The sequence below is a fragment of the Meles meles genome, chromosome 4 (genome assembly GCF_922984935.1).
Source record: "Meles meles chromosome 4, mMelMel3.1 paternal haplotype, whole genome shotgun sequence".
In the NCBI taxonomy this organism is placed as follows: Eukaryota; Metazoa; Chordata; class Mammalia; order Carnivora; family Mustelidae; genus Meles; species Meles meles.
In genome coordinates, this window is record NC_060069.1 from 137,737,004 (window position 1) to 137,759,582 (window position 22,579).

The window sequence follows — 22,579 nt, forward strand, 5'->3', positions numbered from 1 at the left end:
CAAATAAATAATGAGAAAGAATTTTTGTTTGTTTTAGAAAGGAGAGGGAAAAAAACCCACTATTTTTCTTCTATATTAGACCATGATGAACAGAAACTTTACTTCTGAGCCATAGATGGTGCTATAATATGAAGTAGGAGAACAAAAAGGAAGGAAGGAAAGAAAGAAGGGAGGGAGGGGGGAAGGAAGAGAAGGGAGGGAGAAAGGAAGAATGAAAGAGGAAGAAAGGGAGGAGGGAAGAAGGAAGGAGGGGAGACAGGAAGAAGGAAGGAAGGAGAAATTATGGTCAGAATCAAATGCCAAAAAGTGAGTTTTCTCCCCAATACCTCAGCTACTTAAATCACTAAACTGGCCCCAGCTGTGCCCACAAAAATTAATTTAGAAAGATTCCCCCTTTTTCTTGCTAAAATATAGGACTGTCAGGGAGATTTCTATAATTCCATCATAGTAAAAGAAGATGCCCACTATTACCACCCCAAACTGAAAATGTATGGTTTTGCATACAGATATTTAAGTATACAGTGTTAAATTTCACAGCATTATTGACACAATACTTCTGATATACAGTGTAATTGGTGAGTTAGACTTAGGTCTGAAACTCCAGCTGTGACATGATTCCTACCATTATGGAACACAACTTGTTCATGAAATGGAGATTGCACTCATTTTCAGGAAAGAAAAGTACTGAGGTTTCTCTAATCCAGAATAGTTTAAACATAGGAAATGTTCCAAAGGATAGCAATCAAAATGATGAATGAGTTAGATTATTTTATTCATGTGGAAATATAAATGAAGCATAAATTACTCAAGACAAATTTGCTAGGAAAAAAAAATGCGGGAAATTGTGTGATGGTCTGAAGAGTGTGAAAGGCACAGACCTCAAGGCTAGAGAAATAACTTAGTGTGAATCAAAAGCTAGTAGTACAGATAACGAGAATGTTCCGAGTAAAACAGAAGCTGCCTCCCCTGTTGAAAAAGTATCAGAGAAACTACACTAATTTGAATGTGGTCTAGGAATCCAAACCAGATAAAGACTTAGGAATAAACTCTAATACAGTATTAATACTCATGTCAAGGAAGATAGAACTGCCTAATCACATTATCTAGATTTTCTAGATACGGAATTTGACCTATTGGGGTCATCTTCTTTCATAAATATTAGACTCAACCAATTTGTTACCAACTTTTCACCACTGGAAAAGCCTGTTGGGAACATCAATGTTCAGGTGTCAAATTGCTTGTGCTTTTCTCTGGGCATGTAAAAAAATCAGTAGATACATGATAACAACTTAAAAATCACAATTAGTTTCTTCCCAGTGACAAATAAATAGCAATCCTACTGTCTCCAATACTGTCCAACAGAAATATAATGTGATAAACACATGTAATTTTAAATCCCCAAGTAGAATATTAAAAAATAGGTAAAATCATTTATTAATTTATTTTATTTAACCCAATCTAGCAAAAATATAGTTTCATCTTGTACCACTAACTACATTCAATACTCACTAAGCACATGTGGTCAGTGTACCATATTATTCAGCATGAGAACTAAGAGAAAAGTAGAGGTATAGAACAAAAAGAAAAAACTGCATGGGTCAATGAAGGGACATTCTTTTTGACTCATGGTAATGAACATTATGATTACACTGAACACTACAGGTAACTTCATTGAGAAGGGGAAAGAGGAACACAGGCACTATGTGTATTGTGAAGTGAAAATATCATTCAAATAAGAATTAATTCATTTATGTGATTTTGGAAGTGGGTTAATTTCAGAATAAAATTATTTTTGTTATATCCTCTAAGAGATCAAAAATATATCAAAACATAATTTTAAATATTTTTATAATTGGCAACTGCAATGATATTAAGATGTTGTGACAAGAAAATAAAATATTATGAAAATTATTTTTAAAATTGTCAAGAATAGCATTATATTAAACACTTAAAAACATTTCTAGGACAGTCAAAAATGACTAGATTCAGAATACCAGTTGCAGATGATCGTTCAGAAATATACAAACAATTTATTTCTTTATTGAACAAAAATGTCTTTAGTATTTATTCTATTCCAGAGCTGTCCTAAGCCCTAAGGATACAATGAAAACAAAGACAGGTAAAATCCATGCTCCTCAGGAGCAAATATTCTAGGATAGATACATAAATTCATTTGTCTACCAAAGCTTTGTTAAAAAGTTTTTGAAGAACTTCCTTTTTCTATCACCAACTAATATGACCTAGAATTTGTTCTCTTAAAAGAACATATTCATTGATTGTCAGCCTCAAGAAGTTGGAACCTGTTTTATCTATCATCTAGTTCAATACATGGCAGAGTGCCTTATACATTATTTAATGATGGTACTGAATCAAATTAATTGAATCAAATTGAGATAAATCAAATTTAATAAATCAGAAGGCATAAAATAGGTGTTACTGCATTTCTAAAAATCCTAATTGATTAAAATTAATTAAATTAATTAAAGTTAATTAAAATTAATACCAAAAACAAATGAAGACATTAATTACAAGAAAGGAAAACTTCAGGCCAGTATCTCCCATAAATATAGATGTAAAAATCCTCAATACAATATTATCAAATCCTACAAGATATAAAAAGAATTATATAAAATAATTATAAGTGGGATTTATTCCAGATATATAAGACTTGTTCAACAAATGTTAATTAACCAGTCATATAAACAACTAAAGAACAAATTTTACATGATTATATTGATTGATGTTAAAAAATGTATATATTTGACACATCCTAAGTTCTTACACTAATCCATGACAAAATCTCTCAGCAAACTAGGAATGAAGGGGAACTTCCTCAACTTGATAAAGAACATCTGTGAAGAACCTAATAGTTAATATCATACTCAATGGTGAGAAACTAGATACTTACCACTTAGACTAAAAACAAGGCCAGGATATCCTGTATTATATCCTATTCAGCATTACACCACAAGTCCTAACTAACACATTAATACCAAAAAAAAAAAAAAAGGAAATAAAATGTATACAGTCTTTGAAGTAAGACATAAAACCGTTCTTGTTTAGACATAACATGATTGTCTATGTAGAAAATCCCAAAGAATCACCAAAAAATCTCCTGGAATAAATAAGTGGTCATAGCAGAAATACAAAATACAAGGTTAATATACGAAAGTCAAATTCTTTCCTATACACCAATGATGAAAAATAGGAATTTTAATTTAAAACAAAATACTATTTACATTAGGACCAAAAATAATGTAATACTGCTTGCTTTGGCAGCATATATACCAAAATTGGAACAATACAGAAAGTTTGTGAAGTGTACCATATTAAAAAAAAGGACAAGAAAATAATGTGATATTCAGATATAAATCCAACAAAATATGTACAACATTTTTTTGAGAAAAACTACAAAAATCTGATAGAAGAAATTAAGGAATATGGAGAGATATTCCATGCTCATGGATAGGAAGATGCAATATTCTTAAGATGTCAGTTCTTCCCAAGTTGATCTATAGTTTCAAGGTAATACAAATCAAAATTCCAGAAAGTTATTTTGTGGATGGATATCAATAAAATCATTCCAAAGTTTATATGGGAAGATGAAAGATTCAGAATTGTCAATACTGTATTAAAGATGAAAAACAAGTTAGAAAACTGAGACTATCTGATTTCAAGACTTAATATAAAGCTATAGTAACCAAAAGAACATGGTTTTGGCAAGAGAACAATCACATAGATCAATGAAACAAAACATAAGACCCAGAAATAAACCCACACAAATAAAACCAACTGATCTTTGACAAAGGAACAAAGACAATTAAATGGAAACAAGGTAGTCTTTTCAACAAATGGTACTGGAATAGCTGAATATCCATAATGCAAAATCAATCTAGATTTGGGACCTTACATCTTTCAACCAATTAACTCAAATAGATCACAACCTAAATGTAAAATGAAAAACTGTAAAATTTCTAGAAGATAGCACAGGAGAAAATCTAGGTGAGCTTGGTGTGAGGATGAGTTTTTAGATACAACACCAAAAGCTGATGATCAGAGAAAAAAATTAGTAAACTGGTCTGTTAAAATTGAAAACTTTTGCTCTGTGAAAGACAACCTTAAGAGAATGAAAAGACACATACTATCAGACAGTATTTGTAAAACACTTATCTGACAAAAGATTTGTATCTAACATATGTAAACAATTCCTAAAGCTCAATAATAAGAAAACAACTCAATAAAAAATGGTAAAATGATCCGAGCATACACCTCATCAGAGAAGATGTACAGATGGCAAATAAGTAATGAAAGACGCTCAACATCATTCTTCATTAGGGAGCTTCAAATTAAAACAATGATGAGATATCATTATTAGAATGACCGAAATCAAAAAAGCTGACAATAATAAATTCTGACAACCAAATGCAGCAACAGGAACTCCTTTTCATTGCTGCTGAAAAAGTACAAGAAGGTACAGCCACTTTGGAAGACAGTTTGGTACTTCGGTAATAAACATACTATTACCATGCATACTATTACCATTCCAGCAATCATGCTCTTACATATTTACCTGACTGAGTAGAAAACTTATGTCCATAAAAATATCTGCACTCAGGGGCACCTGGATGGCTCAGTGGGTTAAACCTCTGCCTTCGGCTCAGGTCATGATCTTAGGGTCCTGGGATCGAGTCCCGCATCAGGCTCTCTGCTCAGTGGGGAGCCTGCTTCCTCCTCTCTCTCTCTCTCTCTTTCTCTGTCTGCCTCTCCACCTACTTGAGATCTCTGTCTGTCAAATAAATAAATAATATGTTTAAAAAAAATCTGCACTCAAATGTTTATAGCTGCTTTATTTATAATTACCCCAAACTGGAAGCAATCAAGACATTCTTCAACAAATGAATAAACAAACCATAGTCCACTGAAGCAATGGGATATTATTCAAGGATTAAAAAAATGATCTCTCAAGCCATGAAAAAACATGGAGGAACCTTAAATGCATATTGTAAGTGAAGGAAGTTAGCCTGAATGGTGCTAAATAGTGCATGACTCCAATTACATCACATTCTGGAAAAGATAAAACTAGAGTGACACATAAAAAAATCAATGGTTGCCAGGTCTCAGGGTAGGAGTGAGAGAAATGAAGAGATGAAATATAATGCTCAAATTTTAAAAATTTAATTTTAAAAAAATGCTGAAAAAGGCCAAAGAGACACAAGAGCCAACTAAAAGACCTTACAAAAGTTAAAGCTGGAACAACTGGAGCAATAAAACAAAGTAGTCCTGGATTATAACCCAAAGGTTAAAATAAGTATCCAGGAGTCCATACTGATACAAATAAATGATTAAATAAATTAACAAATGTGAAAGAAGAGAAAAATCTCCTATGCAGAAGAGTTCTACATAAATTATTAGATACTCCATCCTAAAGGTTGAGGAAAATGACTCCCCATCCTTAAGTTTGAGCTGCATGTGGTGACTTCCTTCCAAAGAGTGTAGTATGAAAATAGAAGGGAGAAAGTAACAGTGAAGAAACCTGAAAAACATTACTTCTGCCTGTTGACTGAGGTCAACATCAATGGTCATCAATCATGTAAACTGTATGTGCCTTTGATATGATACAATGAAAATGACATACTTTACCTCTGTGACCTTCCTCCCCAAAACACATAACTCCTTTCTAATGATAAGAAAAACATTGAATTCCAGTAGATGGGCTTCCTACAATATATCTAACAAGTACTCCAGAAAATTATCAAGGTCATCAAAAAAAGGGAAGTCTCAGAAATTATCAAAATGTAGAGAAGACTAAGAAGACATGGTCCCAGAACATAAAAAAGGCATTAGGTATAAGCTAAGGAAGTCTGAAAAAATTATGGACTTTAGTTAATGATAATGTACCAATTTTGGCTCATTAATTGTAACAAACAGACAATGCTAATGTAGGATATTAACTATAGGGGATACTGTGTGTGGGTTGCTGGTAGGAGAAGGATATATGGGAATTCTCTGTACTATCCACCCAATCTTTCTATAACTCTGAAACTTTTCTAAAAGCAGTCCAGAAATTCTATTACTTAGTTAATTAATATTCTGGTTAACCTATTGACACATACTTTAATATAAGTAAGATTAATTTTTGGAACATTACTAATCGCCAGACCATGGGCCTGGGCAATGCCCACTAAAATGCAGTGCCAAGAAGTTCTAATCTGAAGAAACTTGCCATCCTTACTCATTTATTATGAAAACTATAATATTACAATTATCTGTGAAAACAATTCTTACCAGAATATAAGCTATAGCTGATCCCTGAACAACACAGGTTTGAACTGCATAGGTCCACTTATGTGGATTTTTCAATAAATACTGAATGATACAAATAGACCAGTGGAACAGAGTAGAGAGCCCAGATATGGACCCTCAACTCTATGGTCAAATAATCTTCGACAAAACAGGAAAAAATATACAGTGGAAAAAAGACAGTCTCTTCAATAAATGGTGTTGGGAAAACTGGACAGCTATATGCAGAAGAATGAAACTCAACCATTCTCCTACACCATACACAAAGATAAACTTGAAATGGATAAAAGACCTCAACGTGAGACAGGAATCCATCAGAATCCTAGAGGAGAACATAGGCAGTAACTACTTCAATATCAGCCACAGCAACTTCTTTCAAGATACTTCTCCAAAGGCAAAGGAAACAAAAGCGAAAATGAACTTTTGGGACTTCATCAAGAAGTCTTCTTCTTGACAGCACAGCAAAGGAAACAGTCAACAAAACAAAGAGGCAACCCACGGAATGGGAGAAGTTATTTGCAAATGGCAGTACAGACAAAACGTTGATATCCAGGATCTATAAAGAACTCCTCAAACTCAACACACACAAAACAGATAATCATATCAAAAAATGGGCAGAAGATAGGAACAGACACTTCTCCAATGAAGACATATAAATGGCTATCAGACACATGAAAAAATGCTCATCATCAGGGAGATTCAAATTAAAACAACATTGAGATACCACCTGACATCAGTTAGAATGGCCAAAATTAGCAAGACAGGAAACAACATGTGTTGGAGAGGATGTGGAGAAAGGGGAACCCTCTTACACTGCTGGTGGGAATGCAAGTTGGTGCAGCCACTTTGGAGAACAGTGTGGAGAGTCCTCAAGAAATTAAAAATAGAGCTTCCCTATGACCCTGCAATTGCACTATTGGTTATTTACCCCAAAGATACAGATGTAGTGAAAAGGAGGGCCATCTGTACCCAATGTTTATAGCAGCAATGGCCACGGTCGCCAAACTGTGGAAAGAACCAAGATGCCCTTCAACGGACGAATGGATAAGAAAGACGTGGTCCATACATACAATGGAGTATTACGCCTCCATCAGAAAGGATGAATACCCAACTTTTGTAGCAATGTGGACGGGACTGGAAGAGATTATGCTGAGTGAAATAAGTCAAGCCGAGACAGTCAATTATCATATGGTTTCACTTATTTGTGGAGCATAACAAATAACATGGAGGACATGGGGAAATGGAGAGGAGAAGGGAGTTGTGGGAAATTGGAAGGGGAGATGAACCATGAGAGACTATGGACTCTGAAAAACAACCTGAGGGTTTTTTGAAGGGGCGGGGGTGGGAGGTTGGGGAAACCAGGTGGTGGGTAATAAGGAGGGCACATATTGCATGGAGCACTGGGTGTGGTGCAAAAACAATGAATACTGTTACGCTGAAAAGATTTTTTTAAAAATACTGAATGACACTGTAAATGTATTTTTCTTATAATTTTAACATTTTCTTTTCTCTAGCTTATTGTAAAAGTACAGCATATAATACATATAACATAAAAAAAATGTGTTAACCAATTGTTTATGTCACCAGCAAGGCTTCCAGTTAACCGTAGGCTATTAGTAGTTAAGCTTTGCAGGATCAAAAGTTATATGCAGATTTTTGACTCTGTAGGGATTGGCACTTCTAACCCTCATCTTGTTCATGAGTCAGTTGTACTCATCTCCTCCATAGTCTTACAACCTAATCCAGACACCATCCTATCTCTTCATTCCCATTCACATCTAATCTAAATTCACAGCTATGTTCATTGTTTCCACCTCGTTTTTTCAACTCATTGTTCACAGTAATTTGGTTCTGCCCCACCTACTCTTCTAAAGTCAAAGATGGTCCCCCTAACCCAGTAGACACTCATCTATTATTTTACTTCATTTTTTGGAAGTATCCATTATCTATTCCTTCCTTTGTAAAATACTTTCTTCTTTTGCATTCATCACATTTCATTTTCCACATTTTCTGCCCACCTCTCTTGCATATTCTAGATGTGTGTGTATATGTGAGATTCTTATTCTGTCCTTAAATGTTATTGTTCTTAAAGTTCAATTAGGCAAATTCTTTTCACTTTTTAAAAATTTTTTTTATTATGTTCAGTTAGCCAACATAGAGTACATCACTAGTTTTCGATGTAGTGTTCAACAATTGTATAATTGTATAACGTTACTCTCTCTATGTGAGTACCTTAACTTCCATGGCTTTAATAACTACTACATGTTAATGTATACCAAATAAAATATTATACTACTTACACTGGTTTTTCCACTTTGGAGCTCTACTCATATATCGAAGTGAAAATGTCCCAGAATAATCTACCATGTCCTCTTTCCCAAACTCCCGATACTCTATATTCTCTATCTCTATACACAGTATCACCACTGTCTACTCAAGGCAACAGTCATTATAATCAATTTCATTCTCCCTTCAAATATTAAATCATTCCTCAACACTCAGCACACCTTCCAAAAAATTTCTCACATCCATCAACTTCTGTCTATCCATAGAACTACCATTCTAGTTCAAACCATCATCATCTCCTACCTAGATTTGTAATATCTCCTCTTACAGTTCCCCACACCTCCATGCTTCCTCCCTCCAGTCCATTCTTCATTCTTTTTTTTTTTTTAAGATTTATTTATTTATTATTTGACAGAGAGATAGAGAGAGAGCACAAGTAGGCATAGCAGCAGGCAGAGGGAGCGGGGGAAGCAGGTTCTCCACTGATCAGGGAGCCTGCTGTGGAACTTGATCCCAGGACCCTGGGATCATGACCTGTGCCGAAAGCAGCCGCTTAACCAACTGAGCCACCCAGACGCCCCTCCATTCTGCATTCTATCTCATCATTCCCTAATTCAAGACACTTTAATTCCCCTTTGTTGTTAGTCTGAGATGCAAATGATTTAACTTTGCTTATCATTCATAATTAGGGCTCTGCTTAACACTCCAGTCTACTTTCCTATTTTTTCCCTACTTCCCTACTTTTGCCTCACACCATGATGAACTGCCAATGTGTATGCTGCTCATTCTGCATGCACCATTAGTTTACCCCACTCTCACTGTCACTCTAACCTCAGAGTTCAGCTTAGTCTTTTCAAGAAGTCTTCTCTGAATCCTCAAATCCCAGATAGTAGTCTCTCCTATATATTGCCACAGAGCCTTTTACTTCTGCTCTCAAAACCCTTAACATACACACACACAATTTTAAATTCCCTCATTACTTGTCCATACAACTTATTAAACCTCAAGCTTTCCAGAGATAATAAGAAATCTATATTATATTATATGATTATTACTATATCTATATTATTAAATCTATATTATTATATAATTATTATTACATAATATATAATATATAACATATTATATATTATTAACTCTTCTCAAGAATATCTAGGACAATGACATTCAGACAATATTTGATATATTGACTGATGAAAATATAGATAGATGGTTACAATAACTCAGAAAAATACTCTGAAAGTATTTTAAACTTAGAAGTTAAAAAAAGAAAAAGAGAAAAAGAAAAAAACACCTCTCTGGAATGAGTTACTGCTTGCTTACAGCTTTTGATTCTAATACATTTTCTTATAAATAGACTTGGTTTCTGTGTGTATGAAAAATTCATAAAGAATATCCACTATATCCCAGGTTTAAAGTAAGGATTTTCCAGGACAGTATTATTGCTTTAGGTTGCAATAGTCATGTTAATCACCTAATACCGTGTTTGAACTACACAAGAATGGACAGGACCAAAATTCCAAGACATCAAAGGACTCAAGTCTGATAATAATAGTTTGGAATCAGTCAGAGAATGGTGAAGGAAGGAACTGTCAGCAACTGAAGGATAACAGTGGGAATTAACCAGTAAATATCATGGGGTTATGACTGTAAATTCAGTATGGGACATATAAATAGCAATACAAGCCAGAATGAACCCTTGGCTCAAGCAGCCTTTAGACTTGACAATTGGACAGACCAGAAAGATTTCAAAGTTTCAAGGAACAGACATAGAATAGATTAAGGAACTTTGAGTATTAGTAGCAGCAAAATATATAGAATAATAGGGGTGAGATCAAAGATATTCTGTCATCTCTATGCATAGGAGAGGATTGAAAAACAAAAAATATGTAGTGAAAGACTTAGAGAGTCAAAGATACATACAGTATTTTCTCCAAATTAGCTTTTTTCATCCAAAAGCAACAGTGACTAAATAGTTTCAAAATGCTTTATTTTAGTTTTTCTTTTGGTTATACTTAAATAAAAATCTTACAGAAAAACTACTAGTAAATATTTTACTTTTAAAATGTATAATTATCATGTCTTATGTTACAAAGAAATAGGCACCAAAATAACATTAATGATTAAGTCAGTGTTAACACAAAGTAATAGAGTTTCTCTTGATTTCTACTCTAAAGTCTATTATTGACTTTTTTTGTAATTGAAGATACAATCAAAGAAGGAATGGTTGTTATTATTTTATCAATTCTGAAATTCTACCATTACATCTTCCTTCACCGATGTCATCTCCACTTAGATGATTCACAAAGTAGTTGGGTTAGGAAATAAACATGTGGGGCAGTGGTGGCTCAGTCATTAAGCATCTGTCTTGGGCTTAGGTCAGGATCCCAGGGTTCTGGGATCAAGCCCCACTAAGGGCTCTCTGCTCAGCAGGAAGCCTGCTTCCCCCTTCCCCACTCCTCTTGCTTGTATTTCCTCTCTCACTGTGTCTCTGTCAAATAAAGAAATAAAATCCTTAAGAAAAAAAAAAAGGAAACAACTATGCTCAATTTTTGTCTCAAATATTTTAGGCAATATAGCTCTAAAGATCCAAATCACCAGGTTGTTGCAAATCCCCTACTCTTTTCTAATTTAACCTACCACACGTTCAACATCATCAAAAACCTCATGAGTCCAGAAATATGATCCAGCTTTTCTTTTTTTACCTCCCATGTGTTACATAGTAATAAGCAAAGGATATTCTCATATAAGTGCTCAAAAAACACTTGTCTGGTGAAAGAGTAAACCAAGAATAAGAAAAATAAGTCTTTAATCCTTTGCTCACCTTGTGCTGGGCAGTATGCATAGATTATAAGAGTGAATTCGAACACACTTGACCACCTCTCTTTACACATAAAATCAAGCCATTGAACTTCTGATTTCTGAAAGGTGAGATAACTTGGCATAACTCTCTTTTTTAATTCTTTTGTTGATTTACTTCCAGGAGTTCCACATTTTCTCATTATCTCTCTTTTCCTGCAGCCATTTGTGCATATAATTGCTTTTAACCCATAAAGTTGTTGTTACAAATAGTGTTCTCTTTAATGAAGAAGACAGTACTTGACAGATTAATGATATTAAATTATTTAATAACCTCCTATCTTTAAATAAATTATAAGAGACACAGTTCATTTGTTTATTTTTAGTCCTCAGACTTTGTATAGGCAGTTAATACACAGAAAGGAATTAAAGCAAATTCATTTCTGCCTCAGGAACTAGAGTTGAACTCTTCTCCTACCACTGAGTATTTGAATTTCTATACAGAGTCAAGCGCCAATTACCTTCAAACAATCTAAGCATCTTTAAAATCTGAAGGCCCATTCACTGGGTAAATTGAATGCCAAAGTTTATGGAAACAGTGATTTCATAGAAGCCTGTAGTAACTTGTTCCCTTGCCTAATGTACCCACTGAACTAAACAAGACAGATGAAAAATTTTATTGGAAAAATTATATTAGGTAGCCATACATGAAAACATCTAAACCTTTTAGCTGGTTCGCCTTAAATAAAGAACAATAAGTATCAGGAATGAAAACCTATAATTAGGTTTATGTTCTCAAAAGACTAACCATTCCTAATTTAGAAAACAGGCTTACCTGTTCATTGAAATTTATAAAAAATGAGAATTTGCTTAAGTGTTTTCTATTTATTCCTTAAATTCTCAAATTCAATTAAATTTTAATCTTCGAAGTTTTTTGAGTCTGGGGCTTTTTTCTATAGTTTAACTTAATATTACGGGGTTTTATGTGTGTTTACTTGTTTGGCTTTGTTTTCACTCAATACAAATACACTCCATCTAATTTCCTTTCCATATTTCCATTGGTTTTATAAATAACTTAAAGCATGTGTACAGACTTGAACTCATTGTAGAAATATCAAGTTTTTAGGGAGAAATTTTCACTTGGTGTTTATGAAATCTTTTTTTAAATTTGTAGATTAAGTTTTAGAATCTACTCATTCTTCACTTATGGGTATAATACCTGGGGTGCCTGGGTGGTTCAGTCAGTTGAGCATCTGACTCTTAGTTGTGGCTCAGGTCATGATCTCCGGGTCATGAGACTGAGCCCCACGTCAGGCTCCACACAGCACGGAGCCTGCTTGGGATTCTTTCTCTCCCTCTCCTTCTGCCCCTCCTCACACTCACTCACTCACTCTCTCTCTCCTTCTCTCTCTATCTCTCTCAAATAAATAAATAAATCTTTGAACTGAATATAACACCTAATTTTCTAAAATGTATTTATCTATTCAGTTTATGCTCTGTTCATATCACTTGTGACATTCATTATAATTTTTATAACATAATTTTTTAAATTTCAGCACATAAAGAAGTGCCCCATTAAGTATATTTATTCAGATTTGGATATTATGAAAATAAGTATTTTGACTTCTACAACCATAGAAAAAACCTTGAACCATAATATTTGTTTTTCTTAAGTTCTATAGGGTGGTAGCTAGGTGCTGCTCATTTGAGTATCAATGTTCAAAACTGGCAGACTTGAAGAAAAATTTTAAAGCCATCATTTTTAAAAATGTATTTTCTAATTTGGAGGAAAAAATTAAAAAATAAAAAAAATAAAACAAGAAAAAAAATGCATTTTCTGAGCAACCTCTAAAGAAATGAATGCCTTGGGTAAGCTTCATTACTCATTTAAAATATTTATTTTTTAAAGGTTTTATTTATTTATCTGTCAGAGACAGAGAGAGAGAAAGCACAATCAGGGGGAGCAGCAGGCAGAAGGCAAAGCAGGCTCCTTGCTGAGCAAGGATCCTGGGATCATGACCTGAGCCACAGGCAGACAACTGACTGAGCCACCCAGGAGTCCCACATTTATTTTTAATACATTTTGTGTCTTAGCTTTGTCTTCCACATTTTTACAATCTTCAGCTCAGGCCTGAAGTAAAAGTTTCCATGGCTGCTTATGTTTGAGTGGGCAAGGATTTTCTTTCTCTATATATAGTTCCATCTCTCTCTCTCTCTCTCTCTCTCTCTGTCCTAGTCTCTTCTTCTTGTAGGACACAAACTGTATTGGATTAGGGCCCACCTAATGGCTGCAGTTTAACTTAATTATCTTTTTAAAGGCCCTATCTCCAAATACAGTCATATTCCAAAGTACTGGGGGGACCTCAGCATATGAATTTTGAGAGAATACAATCAAGCCCATAACTACCGCAGAATTCTAATCGCCCCAAACTCAAAGTCTTTTGGCTCTTTTCTTTCTCTTCCTCCTTCCATTCAAATGTTTTGTATGAATTCTACTGTGACACTTTTCCCTGCTCTCCACATCTACTCTAATGGAAATTTCTTATCTACACTCTTACTATATCATGCTAATAAACTCTCCATTACTGTGTATACATTTGCTGCCATATCTGTCTTTCTAAATCTAAGCAGTAACAAAGCTACATCAATTCAAAAACCTATAGTGACTCCTAAATTACTGCCTAACATTTGCCTAACAGTAACTTAGACTGCTTTTTAAAGATGCCTTTTGCCTGCCTTTTAAGGACTTCCTTGATCTCCTTCCAATGAAGGCTCTGGTATTATGTCCCATAACTTTTCTGTAGAATCTTAAGTCTCTAGAACAGTGTGTTTTATATTGTAGATTTTAAAAAAAAACTATTAGTGAACCACAAAACTAATTTTGACAAGCATTTTAGAAGCCAAAGAATAGGATGGGATGGAATGGAATGGAATGTATCAGAATAATATCTTAGGGGCGCCTGGGTAGCTCAGTTGGTTAAGCATCCAACTCTTGATTTCAGCTTAGGTCATGATCTCAGGGTCATGAGATCAGAACTGCATCTGGCTTTGCACCCAACACAGAGTGTGCTTGTCCCTCTCCCTCTGCTCTGCCTTCTGCTCACTCTCTCAAATAAATAAAATCTTTTTAAAATTTTAAAAACTTTAAAAATTAAAAAAAATTTAAAAAATAGTATTTTAATAAGCATCTAAACAATCATACAGGTTATAAAATTCAGTCTCTTTTTTTTCTTCCCCACCAACTTATTCCTTAAGACTCTCCTGAGTTCTTTTTTTCTTTAAATATTTTCTTTCATTGCATATTTTCTTTCTTTGCATATTTTCAAGAAGATACTATTACTTTATACATAATTATGTATAATTAGACTATTGACTATATGAATATAAATTACACTGATTTCCCCAAGCAATAACTGAATTCCATGCACACAATACGATTTTCTGAAAATTTTTCTGACCATTGACTGACAAGTGGGTTCAGAACCTACATGTGTGCCACATGGCACCTGTGTGCAGCAGCATGATGGCAGTAAAAGAATTAAGAAAACCATATTTCTCAGCATTTATCAGATTTTGAAACCTCCTAAACAGCCATCATTGGGCAATTTTTAATTTAACACTGAATGGACCTCAGCTATTAGTCATATAGAAGTGTTGTTGTAGCCTAAAAAGATTTGTGTTGTTTAATCATCAACAAGCCAGAGCATTACAAACCAACACAAAATAAGGACCTTAAAGTGAAAACAGAAGTGAAATATGATTGTTGAAGCAACAGACTTAAGGGGATAGAAGTCCCTTCTTTGGAAGGATAAGGTAAGAACATAACAAAATATTAGGTTCCAGAAAGCAGAGGATCATGAAAATCAGCAAGTAATTGCTGATATATTTTCTTTTTTAAAGGAAATAGGAAAATTAAGCAATTCCACATAATTAAAAATAATTTTAAGTAATCCTTTCGATTCATTGATGCTGTTAAGTAGCCTTTATTCTGACTGAGTTGGGTCATCGCTCCCCTGGGAGTCCTCGCTCTTTATTTCAAGTGACACTAAAGAGATCACCAAGGCAGAGAAGGGTTTGTCTCACAATAATATAAACATAAATACATGTGAGGACTCTTTTTCTTCTTACAAAATACAAAGAAACATTGGTTGAGGAATTAAATCTAGTCAAATTTGGATGTCATCTGGATTTTTGTGGCATTGGAAGTTGCAGTCAGGCAAGATCTGTGCTTGAAAGAAAACATAGAGACCACAAAGAAATGAAGAGGGTACACCCTGAGTTAGAGAAAAATACATAATTTAAATTGTGTTCCTCGTTGTCAGCATACCTACAATGCTCATGCTTAAATATTTATTATTTCTCTTTAAACAAGTCTCTAAGATATTTTTCCATTTCCACTATGGATCAGTGGTTTCAACTGCATAAGAATCACCTGCAGAGTTTGTCACCAGGACCCTGCCTCGGTCTGTGACTAAAGAAGGTCTATGTTTTGGAGTGCCATCCTTGAAACGGTCTAAGTCTCTCTCCTGTGCATGGGATTTTAGTGTTTTTTAAGTGGGGCACCTGAGCCTGAACTCCTCTTGCGAGCACTTTCCAACTTTCTAGTGGAGTAGGTCAATGTCACAAGGGGCTCTAGGGCTTGTTGCCTTAAGTCTGTCCCCAGGCCAATCCAGGCCACAGTGCCAGAAATGCAGCATGACAAGTGGATCATTCCTAGTAACCAGAGTGGAAGGACTGTGCTCTTGTAGTTTGCATAGCTGCCTGAAATTGGATAGATAGAATAGTGTTGACACAGAGTCTGAGTAACCATCGCTCATGTTGTCAGGCACAGGAAGAGTTCAGGGTTCAGGGCTTCCAATGTTCACTGCTAACCCTTGGCCTTGAGCCACAGGTGGGCAGTGTGATAACTTTTGAACATCTAGATTCTGCCTATAGTGCAGTCTCTAGTCTACAGTACCCACAGTTAGCAGGGTGATAGCAGGCATTCTTTGTCCTTCCACCACTGTCATCCCAACCCCTCTAAGGCTCCACACTTTATACCAGCTAGTTCTCCAGGAAGTGCCATGTATGTCCTTTAAGGACTTTGAGACTATTTTGTTCTTAATACTTCTTCTCCTTAATGCTGCTTCTAAAGGTACTGATGTGAGGCTCTCCTAGATTGGCCCTGACACATGGCTGACAATGAGTGGGCATGCTTCTTTAAATGAAATTATTCTTATTATTCTAACCAGAGATCCTATGCCTATCCCCTTTGCTAGTAGCAGTATGAAAAGCAAGGGTGGAGAGAACACTGAAAGAGATCACAGTCTAGAAATGCAGTGACTATGGACTAAAGAGTTCAAGAAAAGACAGGACTGAAAGAAAGATTGATCCACGATTACACAATTAAATTCCAAATGGCAAATATAATGCGACCAGAAAACAAATAACCATTCACAGTCCCCTGAATTCTCTGAGCAAGACATGCATTTGTGGTCATCATAAACAAAGCACAGTAAAACTTTTGAAAGAGGCAATGGAAGCTAGTATTTATGGGCAGCGTGATGGATGAGACAGCACCATAAGTGATGATGTACTCCCTAGTAATGAAGTGGCATGAGGGCATCGCTTCAGTACAAGCACATTCCAAAGAGCCATGATACCGTGAGTAATAACAGCATTGCTATCCTTTTCTCATGGTGGGAGAAATAAAATTAGCCAACAATGATGTACTTGGCCACCAAGAACATAAAGAGGTGGTTCCTAGATCTGAATTTAAAGAGATGGTGCTTGGATCCTATAATGACTCTTCACATGTACCAACTGAACAATAAACAAATAACTAAGTGCCTCTTCCCAACTCTATTTTAAATCACTATTCATATCACTGCTCCTCACATGGGGCCATGAAATTTTAATACATTTGTAATAAAATTACTTATATAGACAGGTGTCTACAAAAATATTTATCCAAGGAACCCCAAACCCCAGAGGCAATCTTGATTTCCAATTCCCTCCCAGTTTATCTCTCTCTCTCCTTTCTCTCTGCCTTCTGCTGCCCACCTCCCAACTCCACCACAACTTCCATCTCCTAACCAGGACTGAGGCCAGAGTGGAAGACTCCTTCTATTTTCCTATCTGGTGATTTTACAAAACCTTGATAAGCATTTATGGTGCATAATATAGGGGACCCAGAAAATTATGTCCTGATTTTTTTTTAAAGATTTTATTTACTTATTTGACAGACAGAGATCACAAGTAGGCAGAGAGGCAGGCGGGGGGTGGGGGGGAGCAGGCTCCCCGCTGAGCAGAGAGCCCAATGCGGGGCTCGATTCCAGGACCCTGAGATCATGACCTGAGCCGAAGGCAGAAGCTTTAACCCACTGAGCCGCCCAGGTGCCCCTGTCCTGATTTTTTTAAAAAACAATTGTTGTTTAATTTAGAAGTTTGCCATAAGGCAGGATGACAGAAAGACCTCCTTGATGAAGAAGTTTAAGTCTCCTATTTCTGATAAAGCCAGCTGATTAACAAGTTTGTTGCACAGGATATCCGAAGATTGGACTCAGCTGGTTGGAACAGTGTTGGCTGAGAAACTAATTTTGAAATCATTTCAAGTTGGGGCACCTGGGTGGCTCAGTTGGTTGAGCATCCAACTCTTGATTTCACCTAAGGCCATGATCTCAGGGTTGTGAGATCGAGCCCGGAGTCTGGCCCCACAATCAGATTTTCACTCTCCCTCTGCCCCTGCTCTCTCCCTCTGCCCCTGCTCTCTCCCTCTGCCCCTGCTCTCTCTCTTTCTCTCTCTCTCTCCTCAAATAAATAATTAAAACAAACGAACAAATAATTAAATAATTAAAACAAACAAACAAACAAAACAAACAAAAAGAAATCATTTCAAGTTATTCTTTTGCTCAAAAACATACTGTGGTTGCTTAGAGTTGTACATATGCTCATGAAGACATCTGAGTGTAAGCAGCTGAAGGCTTCTAAACATCAAATTGAAAGTGATTTTAAGCCATCATAATTTAGCTTTGAAAGTAAACTTTGTGGAGAAGAAATGAATCTTAAATTAAAACACTGAGATGAAACATAGAAAAAGACATCAATCCATGCCTAAATAGTGTATCTTGAAATCTTGCTTATGATGGTATTTTCTTCCAAGATATAGATCTATGTATAGATAATTTCAGATTAATAAGTACTCCATTATAATTTTAATAAAAGATTTTTATGTATTTTGCCAAAAATAATTCACTGTTATACTGGATAGTTTGTGTTTAGCCTTATCACAATATCCAGCATTTGAGGATTATAGAACTGCTAAGGTTACTGATTAAGTGAAAGATATTAAATTTGACAAAGTGCTTGGGAGAAATTAACAAACTCCTAAAGGTCTGGCCTTCAGATCCAAAGCCTTCTTATCAACAAAGGAATGAAGTAAAAGCTCCTTTCTGAATGCAATGCTGTCTTAAGAAGATATAACCTCTGGCCTATTTCCACCACCTCAGTACTGTTCTCTTATCCTCTCATCTCCTGTCCTCTCAATCCTTATCTCCATGCTCCCATTAAATTCTAATGTCTGCATCTGGTCAGAGTAAAGCACACAGTACTTAGCAAAGACCTAGATAAGCAGTAAGGCAAGGTCAGTGGCCCCAAAGATAGACCCTTTATGATTCTCCTTACAAGAAAAAGGCAGCTGGAAAAAAAAAAAAAAAAAAAGGTAGATTTCATGAACTGGGAAATGGAAAACATATTGTATGCATTTAAAATGGATGATTTGAATATAAAGAAAATCCCCTTCTCCCTCAGTTGCTCTTCCACCGCAATGAGGGCATGAAACTTTAGAATGAATCAAGAGGGCCAGCAGACATGAGAAAGTTTTCAACTATTGCAAATCATTATCCATATGTGGATTTTAAAAACCATTACTCCTATGAGATTGTTTTTCAATTCTAAGACTCCATGGGGAATTCTTTGGTCTTCTATCCTATATTCCTCCTTTGTTTGGATGTTATATAGCAGGACAAAAATTCTATAGTTCATTCTGATGAACACCTTTATATACTTGGCAATATGATTCTCATCTCAGAAGGACTTTGGAACATTTGATACAAAGGTCACCACTGCTATACCACGTACAAATTACAATTTTTAATAGCCCTTCTGCCCTACTCTTTACTCCCATCACCCATATATGCCTAGCATGAAAAAAAACAAAAAAAACAAAAAACCTGTTCTTCTGGCAGTTTGAATAGGAAACACTTAAGTTTTTTTTTTTTTAGTGAAAATTATTTTCAGTGAGGCCTCTTGTTAGTTCAGTTAATGTATATGGAAACTTGATGGAAGCTATAGCCTATTCTGCTATGATGTGGCTCATCTATGAATATTATATTTTCAGATATATTTTTAATTTACAATATCATGTGCTAAAATTAGACTAAAATTTTCTGCAAACAATAAACTATGGCCAATTTTCAAATATTTACTGTGACTCTTATCTAAGTCAGTAAGACATGATAGCCATATAAAAGAAAAACTGTGATCCCTGCTCTGCCTTGCCTAGTCGAGCTAAGCAAAAAACTATGCTCTCTCGCATGCAAAAATAATGATAATTAATAAATAACTATGAAGGGGTTATCTGGACTGGCCCCTAGTACTGTAAATCCAAAGGCCTGTAGAAACCAGGTTGACTGTGAGGCAGTAAGTAGAGAAGAGAGCACATGTTCCATCTTGTTGGGTATCCACTACTGACTCTACAAAATATTCTTAGAGATGTGGCCCTTGACTCCCTGCTCAGCAGGGAGTCTGCTCCTCCCTATCCCCCACCAACCCCTGCTAGTGCTCTCTCTTTCTCAAATAAATAAATTTAAAAAGAAAGAAATCTTTAAAAAAAAAAAAAGGAAAAAGGAAAAGAAATGTTGTCCTTGATTTGTCAATTCTGGCTTTTCAAAAATGTAATATCAGATTTTGTATGTGAAATCCATTTATAAATGTTGGTCATAAGTCAATTTAAAGAGAAAAAAACCAAAACTCTATGAACTAAACCAAAAACATGCTAACAGCCATCGGTTTGCAAGTCCTAGTCTCGACCACTGACTTCTAACCTTGTTTATTACAGCATCATTCAATTATTTGTGGTATCTACATTTAACATGCACTCTATCTATAATGCCCGCTTCCTCCTTCTATTTTATTCACTGGGGTGTGGAGGGCTCTCCATTATTTCATTTCCTGGAAAATTCTCCTGAACATATGAAAATACACTTCTCTAAGCTTGTGATCATGATGCAAAGTTACAAGAAATAAGCCCTGATACAAATCCATAATTATAGTAGGATGTGATTTTGTGAGGATGAGAAAAGACAGATAACTAGACACACAGATAGCTGATTGTAAGGAAATAGGCCAAAATATCTCCAACGTATTCCTCAGGATAGTGAGAAGATAAGTAAAATTTTAGAAATAAATTTCTGTGTTTTGGGCAATAAATATATATATTATGCATATATCCATTGAAAGAGTGTTCAGAGTACACTCTGTCTAGAGGTATAAGAGTAGGGATATATGAGAAGGAAGGAGTAAGACAGAGAGAGAGCACAAGTGGGGAGCGGGACAGAAGGAGAAACAGATTCCTCAATGAGCTGGGAGCCTGACACAGGGCTCATTCTCAGGACCCTGAGATCATGACCTGAACCAAAGACAACCACTTAACTGACTGAGCCACCCAAGCGCCCCTCAAGTACTATTTATTTAAATCTCTCAGGTTTATAAATGTTGTAAGAATAAAAACCGATTTTCACTAACAAATAAATGCAGAATCCAGTTGTGTTTTTAAGAGGTAGGTACACATCGGTCACCAGGCCTGTCCCAACCTGGTACCATGGAAGGGAGAGACTGTTTTGCAAGTCTGTGTATAGTCCATCCCACATGGCTCCATCTTTCATGCTGGTATCACCAGAGTTTTTAAGGCTCCATGTATCACCATTTTGTTCTTTTTTTTACATACACAATTTACCTTAACAAGTTGGAGAAAAATATGATTTGGCTGAGAATTCTCAAGACAGCCTCTTGCAGAGTGGGCAGCCCCATCCTGTGGAAACACAATGCATCTTCTAGTCATCAGAAGTGCCTTCTCTCTTCTGAACCTCATCACTTTCTTCCTAAAGCAAATGTCCACATCTTTGCAAAACAATGTGTCATTTAAAAATATTTTTTAAAATATTTTATTTTTTTATTTGAGAGAGAGAGAGAGTGAGAGAGAGAGAGAGAGAGAGAACATGAGAGCAGAAAAAGTCAGAGGGAGAAGCAGACTCCCCATGGAGCTAGCAGTCCGATGCGGGACTCGATCCAGGGACTCCAGGATCATGACCTGAGCCAAAGGCAGCTGCTCAACCAACGGAGCCACCGAGGCACCCTAAAAATATTTTTGAATAAAAATATTGAATAAAATAAGGAACACAGAGATTAATGCAAATAATTAGATTACATTTTGAAGTTCACTATTGTTTTTTTATTTCTTTTTGAAATTTACTTCTTAGTTTTCTTCCAAGATAACCTCTCCTAAGTTCCTTTCCCACAAGCTCTTTCTTTTCTTTCCCCTTTCTTTTTTGCCTTTTCTTTCTCTATCTTTCTGCTCAATGGAAAGGTAGGTGAACATAAGAAACCCACAATTATCAACTGAAATAAATGTCACAGACATCATAAATGAAAGGACAAACCAATATAAATATTCATGTACATAATCATATACCCCTTAATATTTAATGTATCACCTAAGAGTGGATTTGACTACCAGTGACAAAGTATCTAAGAATGACTTAAATAAGTAAAACTTATTTTTAAGTGATAAAACTTATTTTTTTAAAAATAATAATGTCAAATATAGGCATTTCCTAACAATAGTTTAGCAATTCTGAAATACCATCAGGAACCCAGGCTCATCCATTCTCCTCCTCTACCATTTGAATGGTTTTGACTTTCATCTTCTGGCTTGTTACCTTAGTTACAAGCTCTAGCTCATGCTGGAACCCCAGTCATCACATCAAAGAAAAGAAAAGATGAACAGAAGTACCAGATGCTTTGCCATGTCATCAAGAAAGAAAAGAGCTTTCCCAGAAACCCTTGCAGACATTCACTTTGATCTCATTGGTTAGATTTTAACCTTTCAAGTCATTAAACAGTTACATAGCCAAATATAGCTGCAAAGGAAATTGGG